General features: G+C 47.0%; 3 long non-coding RNA genes across 4 annotated transcripts; 2 read left to right on the top strand and 1 right to left on the bottom strand.

The window, feature by feature from the left end:
- Positions 1-9,528: 9,528 nt before the first annotated feature.
- On the top strand, positions 9,529-11,542 carry LOC136197157 (uncharacterized). Its single transcript, XR_010672456.1, has 4 exons — positions 9,529-10,841; positions 10,892-10,988; positions 11,045-11,152; positions 11,218-11,542. It is a non-coding gene; the product is annotated as an uncharacterized lncRNA (long non-coding RNA).
- A 5,638-nt stretch (positions 11,543-17,180) lies between these two features.
- Positions 17,181-19,496, top strand: LOC136197156 (uncharacterized). 2 transcript variants are annotated; one of them, XR_010672454.1, is made up of 3 exons: positions 17,181-17,821; positions 18,131-18,818; positions 18,944-19,496. It is a non-coding gene; the product is annotated as an uncharacterized lncRNA (long non-coding RNA). The 2 variants fall into 2 exon arrangements; XR_010672455.1 differs by having other exon boundaries at positions 17,187-18,195; positions 18,299-18,818; positions 18,944-19,495.
- On the bottom strand, positions 19,429-20,927 carry LOC136197155 (uncharacterized). Its single transcript, XR_010672453.1, has 4 exons — positions 20,870-20,927; positions 20,774-20,819; positions 19,718-19,809; positions 19,429-19,659 (listed from the first exon to the last, which is right to left on the bottom strand). It is a non-coding gene; the product is annotated as an uncharacterized lncRNA (long non-coding RNA).

Raw genomic sequence — 20,927 nt, 5'->3', positions numbered from 1 at the left:
ATACCGTTGGGTGCGACTCTCTTCCCGGCGTCGACGTACCTTCTCAGCGTTCAGAGAATGGACGTCTCCAGCAGACCGCCACGTGGAATTCCTCAGCAATCGTCTCGTTCCTTCCGCGCTCATGCCGCTACCCTGACTCGAGAGAAACGCGTCATTACACCGCTCTCCGGAGTATATACACCGCCTGCCGGCGGAGTACGTACACGCCTGCCGGAATATATACACCGCCTGCCGGCGGAGTACGTACACGCCTGCCGGAATATATACACTGCCTTCCGGAATATATACACCGCTTTCCGGAATATATACACCGCCTGCCGGCGGAGTACGTACACCGCTTGCCGGAATATATACACCGCCTGCCGGAATATATACACCGCCTTCCGGCGGAGTACGTACACCGCTTGCCGGAATATATACACCGCCTGCCGGAATATATACACCGCCTGTCGGCGGAGTACGTACACGCCTGCCGGAATATATACACCGCCTGCCGGAATATATACACCGCTTGCCGGCGGTGTACGTACACGCCTGCCGGTATATATACACCGCTTGCCGGCGGAGTACGTACACGCCTGCCGGAATATATACACCGCCTGCCGGAATATATACACCGCCTGCCGGCGGAGTACGTACACCGCTTGCCGGAATATATATACACCGCCTGCCGGAATATATACACCGCTTCCCGGAATATATACACCGCCTGCCGGCGGAGTACGTACACCGCTTGCCGTAATATATACACCGCCTGCTGGCAGAGTACGTACACGCCTGCAGGAATATATACACCGCCTGCCGGCGGAGTACGTACACGCCTGCCGGAATATATACACCGCCTGTCGGCGGAGTACGTACACGCCTGCCGGAATATATACACCGCCTGTCGGCAAAGTACGTACGCTGCCTTCCGGAATATATACACCGCTTGCCGGAATATATACACCGCCTGCTGGCAGAGTACGTACACGCCTGCCGGTATATATACACCGCCTGCCCGCGGAGTATGTACACCGCTTCCGTAATATATACACTGCCTGTCGGCAAAGTACGTACACTGCCTTCCGGAATATATACACCGTTGTAGTCGTTGTAGCCGTTGTAGTCGTTGTAGCCGTTGCAGTCATTGTAGTCATTGTAGCCGTTGTAGCCGTTGTAGCCGTTGTAGTCGTTGTAGTCATTGTAGTGATTGTAGTCGTTGTAGTCATTGTAGCCGTTGCAGTCATTGTAGTCATTGTAGCCGTTGTAGTCGTTGTAGTAGTTGTACCTTTGTAGCCGTTGTAGTCGTTGTAGTCGTTGTAGCCGTTGTAGTGGTTGTAGCCTTTGTAGCCTTTGTAGCCGTTGTGGTAGTTGTTGTAGTTGTAGCCGTTGTAGTTTCTTGCCGGAATATATACACCGCTTGCCGGAATATATACACCGCCTGCCGGAATATATACACCGCCTGCAGCCGGAGTACGTACACCGCTTGCCGGAATATATACACCGCCTGCCGGAATGTATACACCACTTGCCGGCGGAGTACGTACACGCCTGCCGGAATATATACACCGCCTGCCGGAATATATACACCGCCTGCCGGCGGAGTACGTACACCGCCTTCCGGAATATATACACCGCTTTCCGGAATATATACACCGCCTGCCGGCGGAGTACGTACACCGCCTGCCGGAATATATACACCGCCTGCCGGAATATATACACCGCCTGCCGGCGGAGTACGTACACCGCTTGCCGGAATATATACACCGCCTGCAGGAATATATACACCGCCTGCCGGAATATATACACCGCCTGCCGGTATATATACACCGCCTTCCGGCGGAGTACGTACACCGCCTTCCGGAATATATACACCGCTTTCCGGAATATATACACCGCCTGCCGGTATATATACACCGCCTGCCGGCGGAGTACGTACACCGCCTGCCGGAATATATACACCGCCTGCTGGAATATATACACCGCCTGCCGGAATATATACACCGCCTGCCGGCGGAGTACGTACACGCCTGCCGGAATATCTACACCGCTTGCCGGCGGAGTACGTACACGCCTGCCGGAATATATACACCGCTTGCCGGCGGAGTACGTACACGCCTGCCGGAATATATACACCGCTTGCCAGCGGAGTACGTACACGCCTGCCGGAATATATACACCGCTTGCCGGCGGAGTACGTACACGCCTGCCGGTATATATACACCGCCTGCCGGAATATATACACCGCCTGCCGGAATATATACACCGCCTCCCGGAATATATACACCGCCTGCCGGAATACATACACCGCTTGCCGGCGGAGTACGTACACGCCTGCAGGTATATGTACACCGCCTGCCGGCGGTGTTCCTACACTGTCTGCCGGAATATATACACCGCTTTCCAGAATATATACACCGCCTGCCGGCGGAGTACGTACACCGCCTGCCGGAATATATACACCGCCTGCCGGCGGAGTACGTACACGCCTGCCGGAATATATACACCGCCTGCCGGCGGAGTACGTACACGCCTGCCGGAATATATACACCGCCTGCCGGCTGTGTACGTACACCGCCTGCCGGAATATATACACTGCCTGCCGGTAAATATACACCGCTTGCCGGCGGAGTACGTACACGCCTGCCGGAATATATACACCGCCTGCCGGAATATATACACCGCCTGCCGGCGGAGTACGTACACCGCTTGCCGTAATATATACACCACCTGCTGGCAGAGTACGTACACGCCTGCAGGAATATATACACCGCCTGCCGGAATATATACACCGCTTGCCGGAATATATACACCGCCTGCCGGCGGAGTACGTACACCGCTTGCCGTAATATATACACCACCTGCTGGCAGAGTACGTACACGCCTGCAGGAATATATACACCGCCTGCCGGCGGAGTACGTACACGCCTGCCGGAATATATACACCGCCTGTCGGCGGAGTACGTACACGCCTGCCGAAATATATACACCGCCTGTCGGCAAAGTACGTACACTGCCTTCCGGAATATATACACCGTTGTAGCCGTTGTAGTCGTTGTAGTCGTTGTAGCCGTTGTAGTCGTTGTAGTCATTGTAGTGATTGTAGTCGTTGTAGTCATTGTAGCCGTTGCAGTCATTGTAGTCATTGTAGCCGTTGTAGTCGTTGTAGCCGTTGTAGTCATTGTAGTGATTGTAGTCGTTGTAGTCATTGTAGCCGTTGCAGTCATTGTAGTCATTGTAGCCGTTGTAGTCGTTGTAGCCGTTGTAGTCGTTGTAGCCGTTGCAGTCATTGTAGTCATTGTAGCAGTTGTAGCCGTTGTAGCCGTTGTAGTCATTGTAGTGATTGTAGTCGTTGTAGTCATTGTAGCCGTTGCAGTCATTGTAGTCATTGTAGCCGTTGTAGTCGTTGTAGTAGTTGTACCTTTGTAGCCTTTGTAGCCGTTGTGGTAGTTGTTGTAGTTGTAGCCGTTGTAGTTTCTTGCCGGAATATATACACCGCTTGCCGGAATATATACACCGCCTGCCGGAATATATACACCGCCTGCCGGCGGAGTACGTACACCGCTTGCCGGAATATATACACCGCCTGCCGGAATATATACACCGCCTGCCGGAATATATACACCGCCTGCCGGCGGAGTACGTACACCGCTTGCCGGAATACATACACCGCCTGCCGGAATATATACACCGCTTGCCGGCGGAGTACGTACACGCCTGCCGGTATATATACACCGCCTTCCTGCGGAGTACGTACACCGCCTTCCGGAATATATACACAGCTTTCCGGAATATATACACCGCCTGCCGGCGGAGTACGTACACGCCTGCCGGAATATATACACCGCCTGTCGGCGGAGTACTTACACGCCTGCCGGAATATATACACCGCCTGTCGGCAAAGTACGTACACTGCCTTCCGGAATATATACACCGCTTGCCGGAATATATACACCGCCTGCTGGCAGAGTACGTACAGGCCTGCCGGTATATATACACCGCCTGCCCGCGGAGTATGTACACCGCTTCCGTAATATATACAGTGTCTGTCGGCAAAGTACGTACACTGCCTTCCGGAATATATACACCGTTGTAGCCGTTGTAGTCGTTGTAGTCGTTGTAGCCGTTGTAGTCGTTGTAGCCGTTGCAGTCATTGTAGTCATTGTAGCCGTTGTAGCCGTTGTAGTCATTGTAGTCGTTGTAGTCATTGTAGTGATTGTAGTCGTTGTAGTCATTGTAGCCGTTGCAGTCATTGTAGTCATTGTAGCCGTTGTAGTCGTTGTAGCCGTTGTAGTCGTTGTAGCCGTTGCAGTCATTGTAGTCATTGTAGCCGTTGTAGCCGTTGTAGCCGTTGTAGTCATTGTAGTGATTGTAGTCGTTGTAGTCATTGTAGCCGTTGCAGTCATTGTAGTCATTGTAGCCGTTGTAGTCGTTGTAGTAGTTGTACCTTTGTAGCCGTTGTAGTCGTTGTAGTCGTTGTAGCCGTTGTAGTGGTTGTAGCCTTTGTAGCCTTTGTAGCCGTTGTAGTAGTTGTTGTAGTTGTAGCCGTTGTAGTTTCTTGCCGGAATATATACACCGCTTGCCGGAATATATACACCGCCTGCCGGAATATATACACCGCCTGCCGGCGGAGTACGTACACCGCTTGCCGGAATATATACACCGCCTGCCGGAATGTATACACCGCTTGCCGGCGGAGTACGTACACCGCTTGCCGGAATACATACACCGCCTGCCGGAATATATACACCGCTTGCCGGCGGAGTACGTACACGCCTGCCGGTATATATACACCGCCTTCCGGCGGAGTACGTACACCGCCTTCCGGAATATATACACCGCTTTCCGGAATATATACACCGCCTGCCGGCGGAGTACGTACACGCCTGCCGGAATATATACACCGCCTGTCGGCGGAGTACTTACACGCCTGCCGGAATATATACACCGCCTGTCGGCGGAGTACTTACACGCCTGCCGGAATATATACACCGCCTGTCGGCAAAGTACGTACACTGCCTTCCGGAATATATACACCGCTTGCCGGAATATATACACCGCCTGCTGGCAGAGTACGTACACGCCTGCCGGTATATATACACCGCCTGCCCGCGGAGTATGTACACCGCTTCCGTAATATATACACTGTCTGTCGGCAAAGTACGTACACTGCCTTCCGGAATATATACACCGTTGTAGCCGTTGTAGTCGTTGTAGTCGTTGTAGCCGTTGTAGCCGTTGTAGTCGTTGTAGTCATTGTAGTGATTGTAGTCGTTGTAGTCATTGTAGCCGTTGCAGTCATTGTAGTCATTGTAGCCGTTGTAGTCGTTGTAGCCGTTGTAGTCATTGTAGTGATTGTAGTCGTTGTAGTCATTGTAGCCGTTGCAGTCATTGTAGTCATTGTAGCCGTTGTAGCCGTTGTGGTAGTTGTTGTAGTTGTTGCCGTTGTAGTTTCTTGCCGGAATATATACACCGCTTGCCGGAATATATACACCGCCTGCCGGAATATATACACCGCCTGCCGGCGGAGTACGTACACCGCTTGCCGGAATATATACACCGCCTGCCGGAATGTATACACCGCTTGCCGGCAGAGTACGTACACGCCTGCCGGAATATATACACCGCCTGCCGGAATATATACACCGCCTGCCGGCGGAGTACGTACACCGCTTGCCGGAATATATACACCGCCTGCAGGAATATATACACCGCTTGCCGGCGGAGTACGTACACGCCTGCCGGTATATATACACCGCCTTCCGGCGGAGTACGCAAACTGCCTTCCGCAATATATACACCGCTTTCCGCAGTATATACACCGCCTGCCGGCGGAGTACGTACACCGCCTGCCGGAATATATACACCGCCTGCCTCCGGAGTATGTACACCGCTTGCCGTAATATATACACCGCGTTCCGGCGAAGTACGTACACCGCTTGCCGTAATATATACACCGCTTGCCGGAATATATACAAAGCCCGCCGGCGGAGTACGTACACTGCCTTCCGGAATATATACACCGCTCTCCGGAGTATATACACCGCCTGCCGGCGGAGTACGTACACGCCTGCCGGTATATATACACCGCCTTCTGGCGGAGTACGTACACTGCCTGCCGGAATATATAGACCGCCTGCCGGAATATATACACCGCCTGCCGGCGGAGTACGTACACGCCTGCCGGAATATATAGACTGCTTGCCGGCGGAGTACGTACACGCCTGCCGGAATATATACACCGCTTGCCGGCGGAGTACGTACACGCCTGCCGGAATATATACACCGCTTGCCGGCGGAGTACGTACACGCCTGCCGGAATATATACACCGCTTGCCGGCGGAGTACGTACACGCCTTCCGGTATATATACACCGCCTGCCGGAATATATACACCGCCTGCCGGAATATATACACCGTCTGCCGGAATATATACACCGCCTGCCGGAATATATACACCGCTTGCCGGCGGAGTACGTACACGCCTGCCGGAATATATACACCGCATGTCTGCGAAGTACGTACACGCCTGCCGGAATATATACACCGCCTGTCGGCAAAGTACGTACACTGCCTTCCGGAATATATACACCGTTGTAGCCGTTGTAGTCGTTGTAGTCGTTGTAGCCGTTGTAGTCGTTGTAGCCGTTGCAGTCATTGTAGTCATTGTAGCCGTTGTAGCCGTTGTAGCCGTTGTAGTCGTTGTAGTCATTGTAGTGATTGTAGTCGTTGTAGTCATTGTAGCCGTTGCAGTCATTGTAGTCATTGTAGCCGTTGTAGTCGTTGTAGTAGTTGTACCTTTGTAGCCGTTGTGGTAGTTGTTGTAGTTGTAGCCGTTGTAGTTTCTTGCCGGAATATATACACCGCTTGCCGGAATATATACACCGCCTGCCGGAATATATACACCGCTTGCCGGCGGAGTACGTACACCGCTTGCCGGAATATATACACCGCCTGCCGGAATGTATACACCGCTTGCCGGCGGAGTACGTACACGCCTGCCGGAATATATACACCGCCTGCCGGCGGAGTACGTACACAGCTTGCCGGAATATATACACCGCCTGCCGGAATGTATACACCGCTTGCCGGCGGAGTACGTACACGCCTGCCGGAATATATACACCGCCTGCCGGAATATATACACCGCCTGCCGGCGGAGTACGTACACCGCTTGCCGGAATATATACACCGCCTGCAGGAATATATACACCGCCTGCCGGCGGAGTACGTACACCGCCTGCCAGAATATATACACGGCCTGCAGGCGGAGTACTTACACCGCCTGCCAGAATATCTAAACCGCCTGCCGGCGGAGTACGTACACCGCCTGCCGGAATATATACACCGCCTGCCGGCGGAGTACGTACACCGCCTGCCGGAATATATACACCGCCTGCCGGCGGAGTACGTACACCGCCTGCCGGAATATATACACCGCCTGCCGGAATATATACACCGCTTGCCGGAATATATACACCGCCTGCCGGCGGAGTACGTACCCCTCCTGCCAGAATATATACACCGCCTGCCGGCGGAGTACGTACACCGCCTGCAGGAATATCTACACCGCCTGCTGGCGGAGTACGTACACCGCTTGCCGGAAAAAATACACCGCCTTCTGGCTGAGTACTTACACCGCCTGCCAGAATATATACACCGCCTGCCTGAATATATACACCGCCTGGCGGAATATATACGCCGCCTGCCGGAATATATACACCGCCTGCCGGCGGGGTACGTACACCGCTTTCCGGAATATATACACCGCCTGCCGGAATATATACACCGCCTGCTGGCGGAGTACGTACACCGCCTGCCAGAATATATACACCGCCTGCTGGAGGAGTACGTACACCGCCTGCCGGAATATATACACCGCCTGCTTGCGGACTACTTACACCGCCTGCCAGAATATATACACCGCCTGCCGGAATATATACACCGCCTGCGGGCGGAGTACGTACACTGCCTGCCAGAATATCTACACCGCGTGCAGGAATATATACACCGCCTGCTGGCGGAGTACGTACACCGCCTGCCAGAATATCTACACCGCCTGCTGTCGGAGTACGTACACCGCTTGCCGGAATATATACACCGCCTGCCGGAATATATACACCGCCTGCTGGCGGAGTACGTATACCGCTTGCCGGAAAATATACACCGCCTGCTGGCTGAGTACTTACACCGCCTGCCAGAATATATACACCGCTTGCCGGAATATATACTCCGCCTGCCGGCGGAGTACGTACCCCGCCTGCCAGAATATATACACCGCCTGCCGGCGGAGTACGTACACCGCCTCCCGGAATATATACGCCGCCTGCCGGAATATCTACGCCGCCTGCCGGAATATTTACACCGCCTGCCGGAATATCTACACCGCCTGCCGGAATACATACACCGCCTGCTGGTGGAGTACGTTCGCCGCCTGCCGGAATATATACACCGCCTGCTGGCTGAGTACTTACACCGCCTGCCAGAATGTATACACCGCCAGCCATAATATTTACACCGCCCGCCGGAATATATACACCGCCTGCCGGAATATGTACACCGCCTGCTGGCGGAGAACGTACACCGCCTGCCAGAATATATACACCCCCTGTAATTTCCCTGTAATTTATTATAGGAGAGACCAGTTGGCTAACTCCCTGTAATTTCGCTGTAATTTATTACAGGAGAGACACGTTGGCTAACCCCCTGTAATTTCCCTGTAATTTTTTGAGAATTTGTTCTGGGACAATTTTTCCTGGGGACAATTTGTCCTGGGGACAATTTGTCCTGGGGACAATTGGTCCTGGGATAATTTGTTCTATGACAATTTGTTTTGGGGACAATTTGTCCTGGGGAAATTTTGTCCTAGGACAATTTGTCCTGGGACAATTTCTCCTTGGGACAATTTGTGCTGGGGACAATTTGTCCTGGGACAATTTGTCCTGGGGACAATTTGTCCTGGGGACAATTTGTCCTGGGACAATTTGTCCTGGGGACAATTTTGTCCTGGGACAATTTGTTTTGGGACAATTTTTCCTTGGGACAATTTTTCTTGGGACAAATTGTCCTGGCACAATTTGTCCTGGGACAATTTGTCCTGGCACAATTTGTCCTGCGACAATTTGTCCTGGGAGAATTTGTCCTGTGGACAATTTGTCCTGGGACAATTTTTCCTGGGTCAATTTGTCCTGGGACAATTTGTCCTGGGACAATTTGTCCTGGGGACAATTTTTCCTGGGACAATTTGTCCGTGGACAGTTTGTCCTGGGGACAAATTACACTCGTCCAATCTTCGCGAAACCGCTCTGTACGTGTTGCCGTGCCATTCTATAGGCGTAGCAATTTGAAACCCCGATTTGTAATAGTTTATTTATGACGTCACATTGTTAAACCCGTGAGGTCACGTGCTTATGTTAGCGCGCGCGTCCCCTTTCGAAGAAACACTGTTTCTGGCTCGTTTTCTACGATGCGAAGGTCCGAGCGACGTCAAAATGTAAGTAGTAGATAGTTACGAAGAAGTTTTAGAGCGTTCGTCGCCCGCGGAGCGCGCGTACGAACGCGTCGCGTCGCCAAGTTGTGGCGCGAGCTTCGAATAGTGAATTTTTCGTTTCGAATGGCTTCGAAACGAAGGATTCGAGACGGTTTAGAACGTTTTGCGACGCGAAGCGTCGCTTTCGGCGTCGTTTTTGCCGAATTAATGTGTCCGTAAAAGGGGGCGTGTTCCCTTTCTTTCGCACGTGCTCTACGGCAAACGGCGACTCGGATGCCGTCGAGTGGCGGCAATTTGTAAACTGCACCATATGCCCTCTCGATCGAAGTGCCGCTTATCGTCGTACGATGCGCCGTCGCGGAGTGGCGGCACGGTTAAGGTGGTGTCGTTTACGGTGTACGCGCGTAGGCGTATTGTTGGTTTCGCTTAATTTTATGTCAAAAATTGGCGAAAATTGGTAAACGTGGTACCAGGTTTTATTTGTCAGACCACGACGAATCGAATGGCACCGGTGCGGTGTTCGTGCGACGTCTCCTTGCAGAGTTGTGCGCTTTTTCGCGAAACGAGTCGCGAATTGGAAAATCGATTTTTGTCCTTCGATTTTCTGCGCCGTGCAGTCGTTTCTGCAGCCGTTTTTCGGTTTTTTGAGGAGGATTTGGGATGGCTGAAAGGCGCGAAAAGGTTTTTTTCGCGTGCGATCGAAATTTGGTCAAAATTTCGCTAAATCCAACTTTTGCGTTTCGGACTCGTTTCGAACGTCTCGTAGACGTCTTTCCCTTCATCGTAGAGCATTGTGGTTTGGAATTTGGCGACAATTTGTCCTGGGGACAATTTGTCCTTCTCCTATGCCTTTTGCCTTCTCCCTTTGCCTTTTGCTTTCTCCTTTGCCTTTTCCCTTTGCCTTTTGCCTTCTCCTTTGCCTTTTGCCTTCTCCTTTGCCTTTTGCCTTTTCCCTTTGCCTTTTGCCTTCTCCCTTTGCCTTTTGCTTTCTCCTTTGCCTTTTGCCTTCTCCCTTTGCCTTTTTCCTTCTCCCTTTGCCTTTTGCCTTCTCCCTTTGCCTTTTGCCTTTTCCCTTTGCCTTTTGCCTTCTCCCTTTGCCTTTTGCCTTCTCCCTTTGCCTTTTCCCTTTTCCCTTTGCCTTTTGCCTTCTCCCTTTGCCTTTTTCCTTCTCCCTTTGCCTTTTGCCTTCTCCCTTTGCCTTTTGCCTTCTCCCTTTGCCTTTTGCCTTCTCCTGTGCCTTTTGCCTTCTCCCTTTTTGTAAACAGGGGGTTTCTGGAGGATGTCAGATAAGTGCCGTGCAATTGTTTATGAGTTGTGTGGCTTTGTTAATGTGTATACGGGCAATGTTAGGGCAGAGTCAATACTGATAGGTATATAATGGTTCCTAATTGTGTTACATATTTCTAATTAGTTTTCTTAGGGGCATAGGGATGGGAGGAACAATGACAAGGAGATGGGGCGCGAGGGAGAAGAGGAACAAGCAGGCAGGGAAGAGAAGGAATATCAAGGGATCGATGGTATGTGATGTAGGTAGAGTTTTAGTTATTGGGGGGTCTCTAATTCGTTTCTTTAGATGTGTAAGAGCGTAAGAAAGATGGATATAAGCAAGGGACGCGAGTGAGAGGGGAGGGAAAGGAAGGAAAAACAATCAGAAGGAACGATGGCTATGGATGGAGCAAAGGTATGTGATGTAGGTAGAGTTTTAGTTATTGAGGGGTCTCTAATTTGTTTCTTTATATATGTAAGGAAGAAGGATATAAGCAAGGGACGCGTGTGGGAAGGGGAGGAAAGGAAGGGAAGGCAATCAGAAGGAAGGATGACTCTCGAGGGGGCAAAGGTATGTGATGTAGGTAGAGTTGTCCTGGGGACAATTGTCCCCAGGACAAATTGTCCTGGGACAATTTGTCCAGGGACAATTTGTCCTGGGACTATTTGTCCTGGGAGAATTTCTCCTGGGGAGAATTTGTCCTGGGACAAATTGTCCTGGGACAATTTGTCCCCAGGACAAATTGTCCTTGGGACAATTTGTCCCCAGGACAAATTGTCCTGGCACAAATTGTCCTGGCACAATTTGTCCCCAGGACAAATTGTCCTGGCACAATTTGTCCTGGGGACAATTGGTCCTGGGACAATTTTTCCAGGGCAATTTGTCCTGGGACTATTTGTCCTGGGGACAATTGGTCCTGGGACAATTTGTCCTGGCACAAATTGTCCTGGCACAATTTGTCCCCAGGACAAATTGTCCTGGCACAATTTGTCCTGGGGACAATTGGTCCTGGGACAATTTGTCCAGGGCAATTTGTCCTGGGACTATTTGTCCTGGGGACAATTGGTCCTGGGACAATTTGTCCTGGCACAAATTGTCCTGGCACAATTTGTCCCCAGGACAAATTGTCCTGGCACAATTTGTCCTGGGGACAATTGGTCCTGGGACAATTTGTCCAGGGCAATTTGTCCTGGGACTATTTGTCCTGGGGACAATTGGTCCTGGGACAATTTGTCCAGGGACAATTTGTCCTGGGACTATTTGTCCTGGGAGAATTTGTCCTAGGACAATTTGTCCTGGGAAAATTTGTCTTGGGGACAATTTATCCTGGGGACAATTTGTCCTTGGACAATTTGTCCTGGGACAATTTGTCCTGGGGACAATTTGTCCTCGGACAATTTTTCCTGGGTCAATTTGTCCTCACAGGAGAGACCCGTTGGCTAGCCCCTGTAATTTCGCTGTAATTTATTACAGGAGAGACCCGTTGGGTAGCCCCTGTAATTTCGCTGTAGTTTATCACAGGAGAGACCCCTTCTCTAACCCCCTGTAATTTCACTGTAATCTATTACAGGAGAGACCCGTTTGCTAACCCCCTGTAATTTCGCTGTAGTTTATTACAGGAGAGACCCGTTGGCTAGCCCCTGTAATTTCGCTGTAATTTTTTACAGGGAAACCCGTTGGCTAGCCCCCTGTAATTTGTCTGTAATTTTTTACAGGAGAGACCCGTTGGCTAGCCCCTGTAATTTCGCTATAGTTTATTACAGGAGAGACCCGTTAGCTAACCCCCTGTAATTTGGCTGTAATTTTTTACAGGAGAGACTTGTTGTCTAGACCCTGTAATTTCGCTGTAATTTATTACAGGAGAGACCCGTTGGCTAGCCCCCTGTGAATTCGCTGTAATTTATTACAGGAGAGACCCGTTGTCTAGCCTCTGTAATTTCGCTGTAATTTATTACAGGAGAGACCCGTTGGCTACCCCCCCATAATTTCGCTGTAATTTATTACAGGAGAGACCCGTTGGCTAACCCCTGTAATTTCGCTGTAGTTTATTACAGGAGAGACCCGTTGGCTAGCCCCTGTAATTTCGCTGTAATTTATTACAGGAGAGACCCGTTGGCTAACCCCCTGTAATTTCGCTGTAATTTATTACGGGAGATACCCGTTGGCTAGCCTCTGTAAATTCGCTGTAATTTATTACAGGAGAAACCCGTTGGCTAACCCCCTGTAAATTCGCTGTAATTTATTACAGGAGATACCTGTTGGCTAGCCCCTGTAAATTCGCTTTAATTTATTACAGGAGAAACCCGTTGGCTAACCCCCTATAATTTCGCTGTAATTTATGACAGGAGAGACGCGTTGGCTAGCCCCTGTAATTTCGCTGTAGTTTATTACAGGAGATACCCGTTGGCTAACCCCCTGTAATTTCGCTGTAATTTATTACAGGAGATACCCGTTGGCTAACCCCCTGTAATTTCGCTGTAATTTTTGGGAGAATTTGTTCTGGGACAATTTGTCCTGGGGACAATTTCTCCTGGGACATTTTGTCCTGGGACAATTTGTCCTGGGTACAATTTGCCCTGGGTACAATTTGTCCTGGGACAATTTGTCCTGGGACAATTTGTCCTGGGACAATTTGTCGTGGGACAATTTGTCCTGAGACAATTTGTCCCAGGACAAATTGTCCCAGGACAAATTGTCCCAGGACAATTTGTCCTGGGACATTTTGTCCCCAGCACAAATTGTCCTGCGACAATTTGTCCTGGGGACAATTTTTTCTGGGACAATTTGTCCTGGGGTCAATTTGTCCTGGGACAATTTTTCCTGGGACAATTTGTCCTGGGTACAATTTGTCCTGGGGACAATTTGTCCTGGGACAATTTGTCCTGGGACAATTTGTCCTGGGGACAATTTGTCCTGGGACAATTTGTCCTGGGACAATTTGTCCTGGGGACAATTTGTCCTGGGACAATTTGTCCTGGGGACAATTTGTCCTAAGACAATTTGTCCTGGGACAATTTGTTCTGTGGACAATTTGTCCTGGGACAATTTGTCCTGGGACAATTTGTCCCCTGGACAATTTGTCCTCGGACAATTTGTCCCCTGGACAAATTGTCCTGGGACAATCTTTTATCCTGAGACAATTTATCCTGGGGCAATTTGTGCTGGGGACAATTTGTCTTGGGACAATTTGTCCTGGGACAATTTGTCCCCAGGACAATTTGTCCTGGGGACAATTTGTTCTGGGACAATTTGTCCTGGGGAGAATTTCTCCTGGGACAATTTGTCCTGGGACAATTTGTCCTGGGACAATTTGTCCTGGTCAATTTTTCCTGGGGACAATTTGTCCTGGGGACAATTTTTCCTGGGGACAATTTGTCCCGGGACAATTTGTCCTTGGTACAATTTGTCCTGGGACAATTTGTCCTGGGACAATTTTTCCTGGGACAATTTTACCTGGGGACAATTTGTCTTGGGGAGAATTTATTCGTAATTAATGCGGCATTTATTCGGAATTAATGCGGCATTTATTCGGAATTAATTCGGTATTTATTCTCAACAAGTGAAAGTTCTACCTTCACTAGGAGTGTAGGTTGTACCTTCACAGCGAGTGAAAGTTCTACCTTCACAACGAGTGAAGGTTCTACCTTCATTAGGAGAGATCATTCATTAGTAGTTAATGTTCTAATTTCATTAGTAGTACAAGTTTTACCTTCATTAGGAGTGAAGGTTCTACCTTCACAAAGAGTGATGATTCTACCTTCACTTCGAGGGAAGGTTCTGCCTTCACTAGGAGTGAAAGTTCTACCTTCACTATGAGTGAAGGTTATACCTTCACAACAAGGGAAGGTTTTACCTTCTATATTAGTGAAGGTTCTATCTACACTACGAGTAAAGGCTCTACCTCCACAACGAGTAAAGGTTCTACCTTTACTACGAGTGAAGGTTCTACATTCACAACGAGTAAAAGTTCTACCTTCAGGGTTCTGCCCACATGGGTCGGCATGGGTCGGCCCCGACCCTTACTCGCCTATCGCCGACCCATACTACTATAACGTTATGACAGCCCGTAGCTTGCAATAATTACTGCCGGGTACATCGTCCAAAACAACCGTCCAAGACAATTTTTAAAATGGTCCAAGACAATTTTAAAAATGGTCCAAGACGATTTTATAAATGGTCCAAGACAATTTTAAAAATTGTCCCAAGAAAAATTAGATGGTACGTAGATTGTAGATTTGTAGATTGTAGATTTGTAGATTCGTAGATTGTAGATTCGTAGATCGTAGATTCGTAGATCGTAGATTTGTAGATTTGTAGATTGTAGATTCGTAGATCGTAGATTCGTAGATCGTAGATTTGTAGTAGATTTGTAGATTTGTAGATTTGTAGATTTGTAGATTTGTAGATTTGTAGATTCGTAGATTTGTAGCTTCGATTTGTAGATTATAGATCGTAGATTTGTAGATCGTAGATTCGTAGATTTGTAGATTATAGATTGTAGATTTTTAGATTTGTAGATTGTAGATCGTAAATTCGTAGATTGTAGATTTGTAGATTGTAGATTCGTAGATCGTAGATTTGTAGTAGATTTGTAGCTTCGATTTGTATATTTGTAGATTTGTAGATTTGTAGATTTGTAGATTTGTAGATTCGTAGATTTGTAGCTTCGATTTGTAGATTATAGATCGTAGATTTGTAGATCGTAGATTCGTAGATTTGTAGATTATAGATTGTAGATTTTTAGATTTGTAGATTGTAGATCGTAAATTCGTAGATTGTAGATTTGTAGATTGTAGATTCGTAGATCGTAGATTTGTAGTAGATTTGTAGCTTCGATTTGTAGATTTGTAGATTTGTAGATTCGTACTTTTGTAGATTCGTAGCTTCGATTTTGTAGATTTGTAGCTTCGATTTGTAGATTGTAGATTTGTAGATCGTAGATTTGTAGATCGTAGATTCGTAGATTTGTAGATTATAGATTGTAGATCGTAGATTTGTAGATTGTAGATCGTAGATTGTAGATTTGTAGATTTGTAGATTTGTAGATCGTTAGATTTGTAGATTGTAGATCGTAGATTCGTAGATCGTAGATTTTTAGATTTGTAGATTGTAGATTCGTAGATCGTAGATCGTAGATTTGTAGATCGTAGATTTGTAGATTGTAGATTTGTAGATCGTTAGATTCGTAGATTGTAGATTCGTAGATCGTAGATTCGTAGATCGTAGATTTGTAGATTGTAGATTTGTAGATCGTTAGATTTGTAGATTGTATATATAGATCGTAGATTTGTACATTTGTAGATCGTAGATTCGTAGATCGTAGATTTGTAGTAGATTTGTAGCTTCGATTTGTAGATTTGTAGATTTGTAGATTCGTAGATTTGTAGATTCGTAGCTTCGATTTTGTAGATTTGTAGCTTCGATTTGTAGATTGTAGATTTGTAGATGGTAGATTTGTAGATCGTAGATTCGTAGATTTGTAGATTATAGATTGTAGATCGTAGATTTGTAGATTGTAGATCGTAGATTGTAGATTTGTAGATTTGTAGATTTGTAGATCGTTAGATTTGTAGATTGTAGATCGTAGATTCGTAGATCGTAGATTTTTAGATTTGTAGATTGTAGATTCGTAGATCGTAGATCGTAGATCGTAGATCGTAGATTTGTAGATCGTAGATTTGTAGATTGTAGATTTGTAGATCGTTAGATTCGTAGATTGTAGATTCGTAGATCGTAGATTCGTAGATCGTAGATTTGTAGATTGTAGATTTGTAGATCGTTAGATTTGTAGATTGTAAATATAGATCGTAGATTTGTACATTTGTAGATCGTAGATTCGTAGATCGTAGATTTGTAGTAGATTTGTAGCTTCGATTTGTAGATTTGTAGATTTGTAGATTCGTAGATTTGTAGAGTCGTAGCTTCGATTTTGTAGATTTGTAGCTTCGATTTGTAGATTGTAGATTTGTAGATCGTAGATTTGTAGATTGTAGATCGTAGATTGTAGATTTGTAGATTTGTAGATTTGTAGATCGTTAGATTTGTAGATTGTAGATCGTAGATTCGTAGATCGTAGATTTGTAGATTTGTAGATTGTAGATTCGTAGATCGTAGATCGTAGATTTGTAGATCGTAGATTTGTAGATTGTAGATTTGTAGATCGTTAGATTTGTAGATTGTAAATATAGATCGTAGATTTGTAGATTTGTAGATCGTAGATTCGTAGATCGTAGATTCGTAGATCTCAAGACATTTCTAAAGATTGTCCCCAGACAATTCTAAAAATTGTCCCAAGACAAGTCTAAAATTGTCCTGAGACAATTTAAAAAATTTAAAAATCGCCAAAACAGTTTTAAAAATGGTCCAAGACAATTTTAAAAATCGTTTTAAGAAATTTTTTAAATTGCCTAGGACCATTTTAAAATTGTCTTTGACGATTTTTAAAATTGTCTCGGACTTTTTTTAAAATTGCGTATTTTATCTATCCTTCCATACCTTCTTCCCACACTAAAAATATTCTCGGCAGAACCCTGTACCTTCATTAGGAGTGAAGGTTCTACCTTCATTATGAGTAAAGGATCTTTTCAAAATTGTCCTTGGGACAATTTGTCCTTGGGACAATTTGTTCTGGGACAATTATAAAATTGTCCTAGGACAATTTTCGAGAATACGAACGACGCGCCGTTCCAGTCGTCATAACAGGCGCAACGGACACGTGGAAAGCGAGAACCGCGTGGACAGATACTGGGGTGAAGGTTTAGAAGGTAGGGATCGGGTTAGGTACAAAGCGAACCGAGTTAGAGCGAACAGACTGTGTAGAGCTGCCGTCGAGTGGAATTCGGGCTCGTTTAACGCTTAACGTGTACCGTTTTGCCTCGAACACCCTCGCAAACCCCTGCTACACTATTATCGATTGTAAATAGTTTGAAATCTTTGTTTTCAATACTTTTTTTGACGTCACTTATATAATCCACCATAGTCACGTGCGTGCGTTAGCGCGCTTGACTCGTTTGTTACGAATGAATGGAAAATGGCTCAAAACGACAGATTCGAAGCTTGAGCGAAGTCAAAAGAGTGAAAGAGGTGAGTCTTGAGTAGTTTAGAACCCGTTCGACCGTTCGCAATGGCGCGAAACGATCGAAATCGAGGCGTCGGGTCGCCAAGGTGCGACGCGCCCTGCGAAATGCGCTGGAATCGTTTCGTTTCGACGCGGAATCATGTTTTCGAAACGTTACGAAGCGTTTAGCTGCATTCCGTGGCGTATTTCGAGTCGTTTGCGACGATTTCGATGTGCGAAAAGGGGGCGTGGCCCTTAACTTTCGCGCTCGCTCCACGACAAACGGCGTATCGTATGCCGTCGGCGAATCGAAAATCGAAAACTAGATGATATAGGGTTTCCATCGATGGTACGTTCGTCGCCGTACGTGGCGTCGTTGAGGCACGACGGCGTCGCAAAGGTGGGGTGATTTCGACGCACGCGAGAAGGCGTGTTTGTTTATTTGACACGTTTTTATGTCGAAAATTCGCGAATTTCGACATGGCTTTGAACCAATCTTATAGAGTCGTCGTTGGCGATTCGATTGGTCGTGGTCCGGTCGTCGTGCGACGTTTCGTGGCGAAATGGCACAATTTTTAAGTCGTTTGATCGCGAACGAGAAAATTCGAAATTGTTTTTCGATTTTCTCCGTCCCCTGAAGGAATTCGTTCGCGATTTTTCCTGGAGAGGATTTCTATTGGGTGGTACGCAAGGGACGAAAGGGTTTGGTGGCCGTCGGTCAAATTTTTGAGTGAAATTTCTACTCGTAAACTTTTTGGCTTTTTGTACATCTTTGCGACGTTGGCAAAGTGCCTTCCCTTTGTCGGATCGAGCCGAGATTTTTTATCTGGTCTCTCTGACCCCGGAGTTGTTGATAGCCAAAGTATCGTTGCCATAGCAACCAAAAAATAAAATTGTTTTTTATTTTTTAGGTGTATCTTCCCTTGTTTCAAGCGGGCCCTTGGGGCCGCGAAAACGCGACAGAATATCCTTCGGGCGTGTAGCTATGTCAAAGACCATCCGGATCCCTATGCAGATGTTGAGGTAAGAAGTTACATCGCGAAACGTCTTCCATAAGGACTAGGCTTAGAGTAATAACTATAGAGGTATCCCAAGTTTACTCATAGTTCCTTTGTGTAATTTTCTATTTCTAATAAAATTACTCATAGACCTTATATTTCATGCTAGCCATTCCTCTGTGGCCAAGAGCGACGAATAGGCCTTTAGTTGTTCCAGACGTTTATCTGCTCGAGACTTTGGCCGACGCCAGGTACTTTTCTTTGTTTTCCCCTTTGTCAATTGTTTTGCCGTGTAGTTGTTCCTCCAATCAGACGAGGCAGACGCAGCCATCCCTCTGTGGCCAAGAGCGATAAATAGGCCATACCTCTGCAGAGGCTATAGAGTTGCCTCTCCGCTTAAGGCAGAGCACTGGCGGGTAAATCAGTGACGCCCCTTGGAATTGCACCTGTGAGTGGACTGACATCCCAGCTGCCACTTTCACAGTCCAAGGCTCGGAGCCAGGAGGTTAAACGGGCTCACCCTCCGCGGGGGAGTATGGAGTGACCCCACGAGTCCTTTGACTCACAGCAGGTGCCCACCTGGCCTTGCCTCCCATTTGGGGCGAGGGGGTGGATGGAGGAGAGGGCAAACTCTGTTTAATTTTTGTATCTACATCCGGGACTTTATTGAAATAAAATTTGACATGACTTCTCCTACTTTATTGTGTGTGCCGCCCTATCTACTTTCCACGCGCCTAACTAGGACCACGTGAGACGCGAGCGCGTGATTGTATTATGCGCCTAGTGCTAATCAAAAAATCATTACGTATGCAAAGTAAGGCAAATAAAGTCATCTTCCATTTTGCTGTCTTTTCTTTGACATCTGTCTGCCATATGAATGAAAACATATATTCACTTTTTATCGTAGTGACGGTGATGACGTACGTTTTAAAAATGCCAGCTCATGCCTTAGAGCAATATCTCTTACACATAGCAATCAAGTAGAGATAAGACTCTGAATAAACAAGAGAACGCCACTGAAAAAACAAGAGAACGCACCAATAGAAAAAATAATGCAATGATCCCACGAGTAATTTAAAAAAACAAATATTCCCTGAAGAAAGAACTACAATAGGAAGACGTCTAAAATACTAAAACGTTTCAACGACAAGCATACAAAACAGAACAGAAATTCTCCATCGTTCTCTATAGAAAACGAAGGCAATCGTCCTTCGCTCTCTATAGAAAACGAAGGCATTTGTCCATCTCTATAGAAAAGGAAGGAGGATATGGTCCATCGTTCTCTATAGAAAAGGAAGGATATTGTCCATCGTTCTCTATAGAAATCGAAGGAAATCTTCCATCATTCTCTATAGAAAACGAAGGCAATCTTCCATCATTCTCTATAGAAAACGAAGGCAATCGTCCATCGTTCTCTATGGAAAACGAAGGCAATCGTCTATAGAAAACGAAGGCAATCGTCCTTCGCTCTCTATAGAAAACGAAGGCATTTGTCCACCGTTCTCTATAGAAAAGAAAGGAGGATATGGTCCATCGTTCTCTATAGATAACGAAGTCATTTGTCCATCGTTCCCTATAGAAAAGGAAGGATATTGTCCATCGTTCTCTATAGAAAACGAAGGCATTTGTTCATCGTTCTCTATAGAAAACGAAGGCAATCGCCCTTCGTTCTCAATAGGATATGAAGGCATAGAATTATAGCTTAACTTCTGAAATTTTAGATTTTTATTTTACCCAACATCACTAACCGCAATTACCTGTATGAATGCAAACACAAAGCAGGAATACTCCGGAAAGATTGTCAAACAATACTACGACTAACGGTTTCTAACACCTTTGAGTACGCCAGTACGAGGTATAAAATACCTAGGTGGTTAGCCCGTTTCCGTCCACCCCGTTAATCCTAATCCTCCTAATCCCCCGTAATCCTAAGCCTACTAATAATCCTGATCCTACCCTTAATCCTAATTCTAGTATTACCCTTAACCTTGATCCGCGCGCTTTCTCTCCTTCCCATTGCTTTCCTCTAGGTAAAAGTAATTAAAATTGATTAATAAATGTAAAATAACCATATACCTAACGATATCGTTCCTTGGCTTACTCCTCCTTCTTCCTGGCGTCGATCCGTCTTCTC

Source organism: Oscarella lobularis, chromosome 17 (genome assembly GCF_947507565.1).
Source record: "Oscarella lobularis chromosome 17, ooOscLobu1.1, whole genome shotgun sequence".
In the NCBI taxonomy this organism is placed as follows: Eukaryota; Metazoa; Porifera; class Homoscleromorpha; order Homosclerophorida; family Oscarellidae; genus Oscarella; species Oscarella lobularis.
Note: the sequence above shows the minus strand (reverse complement) of the source record. Positions and strands in the feature narration are given on the sequence as shown.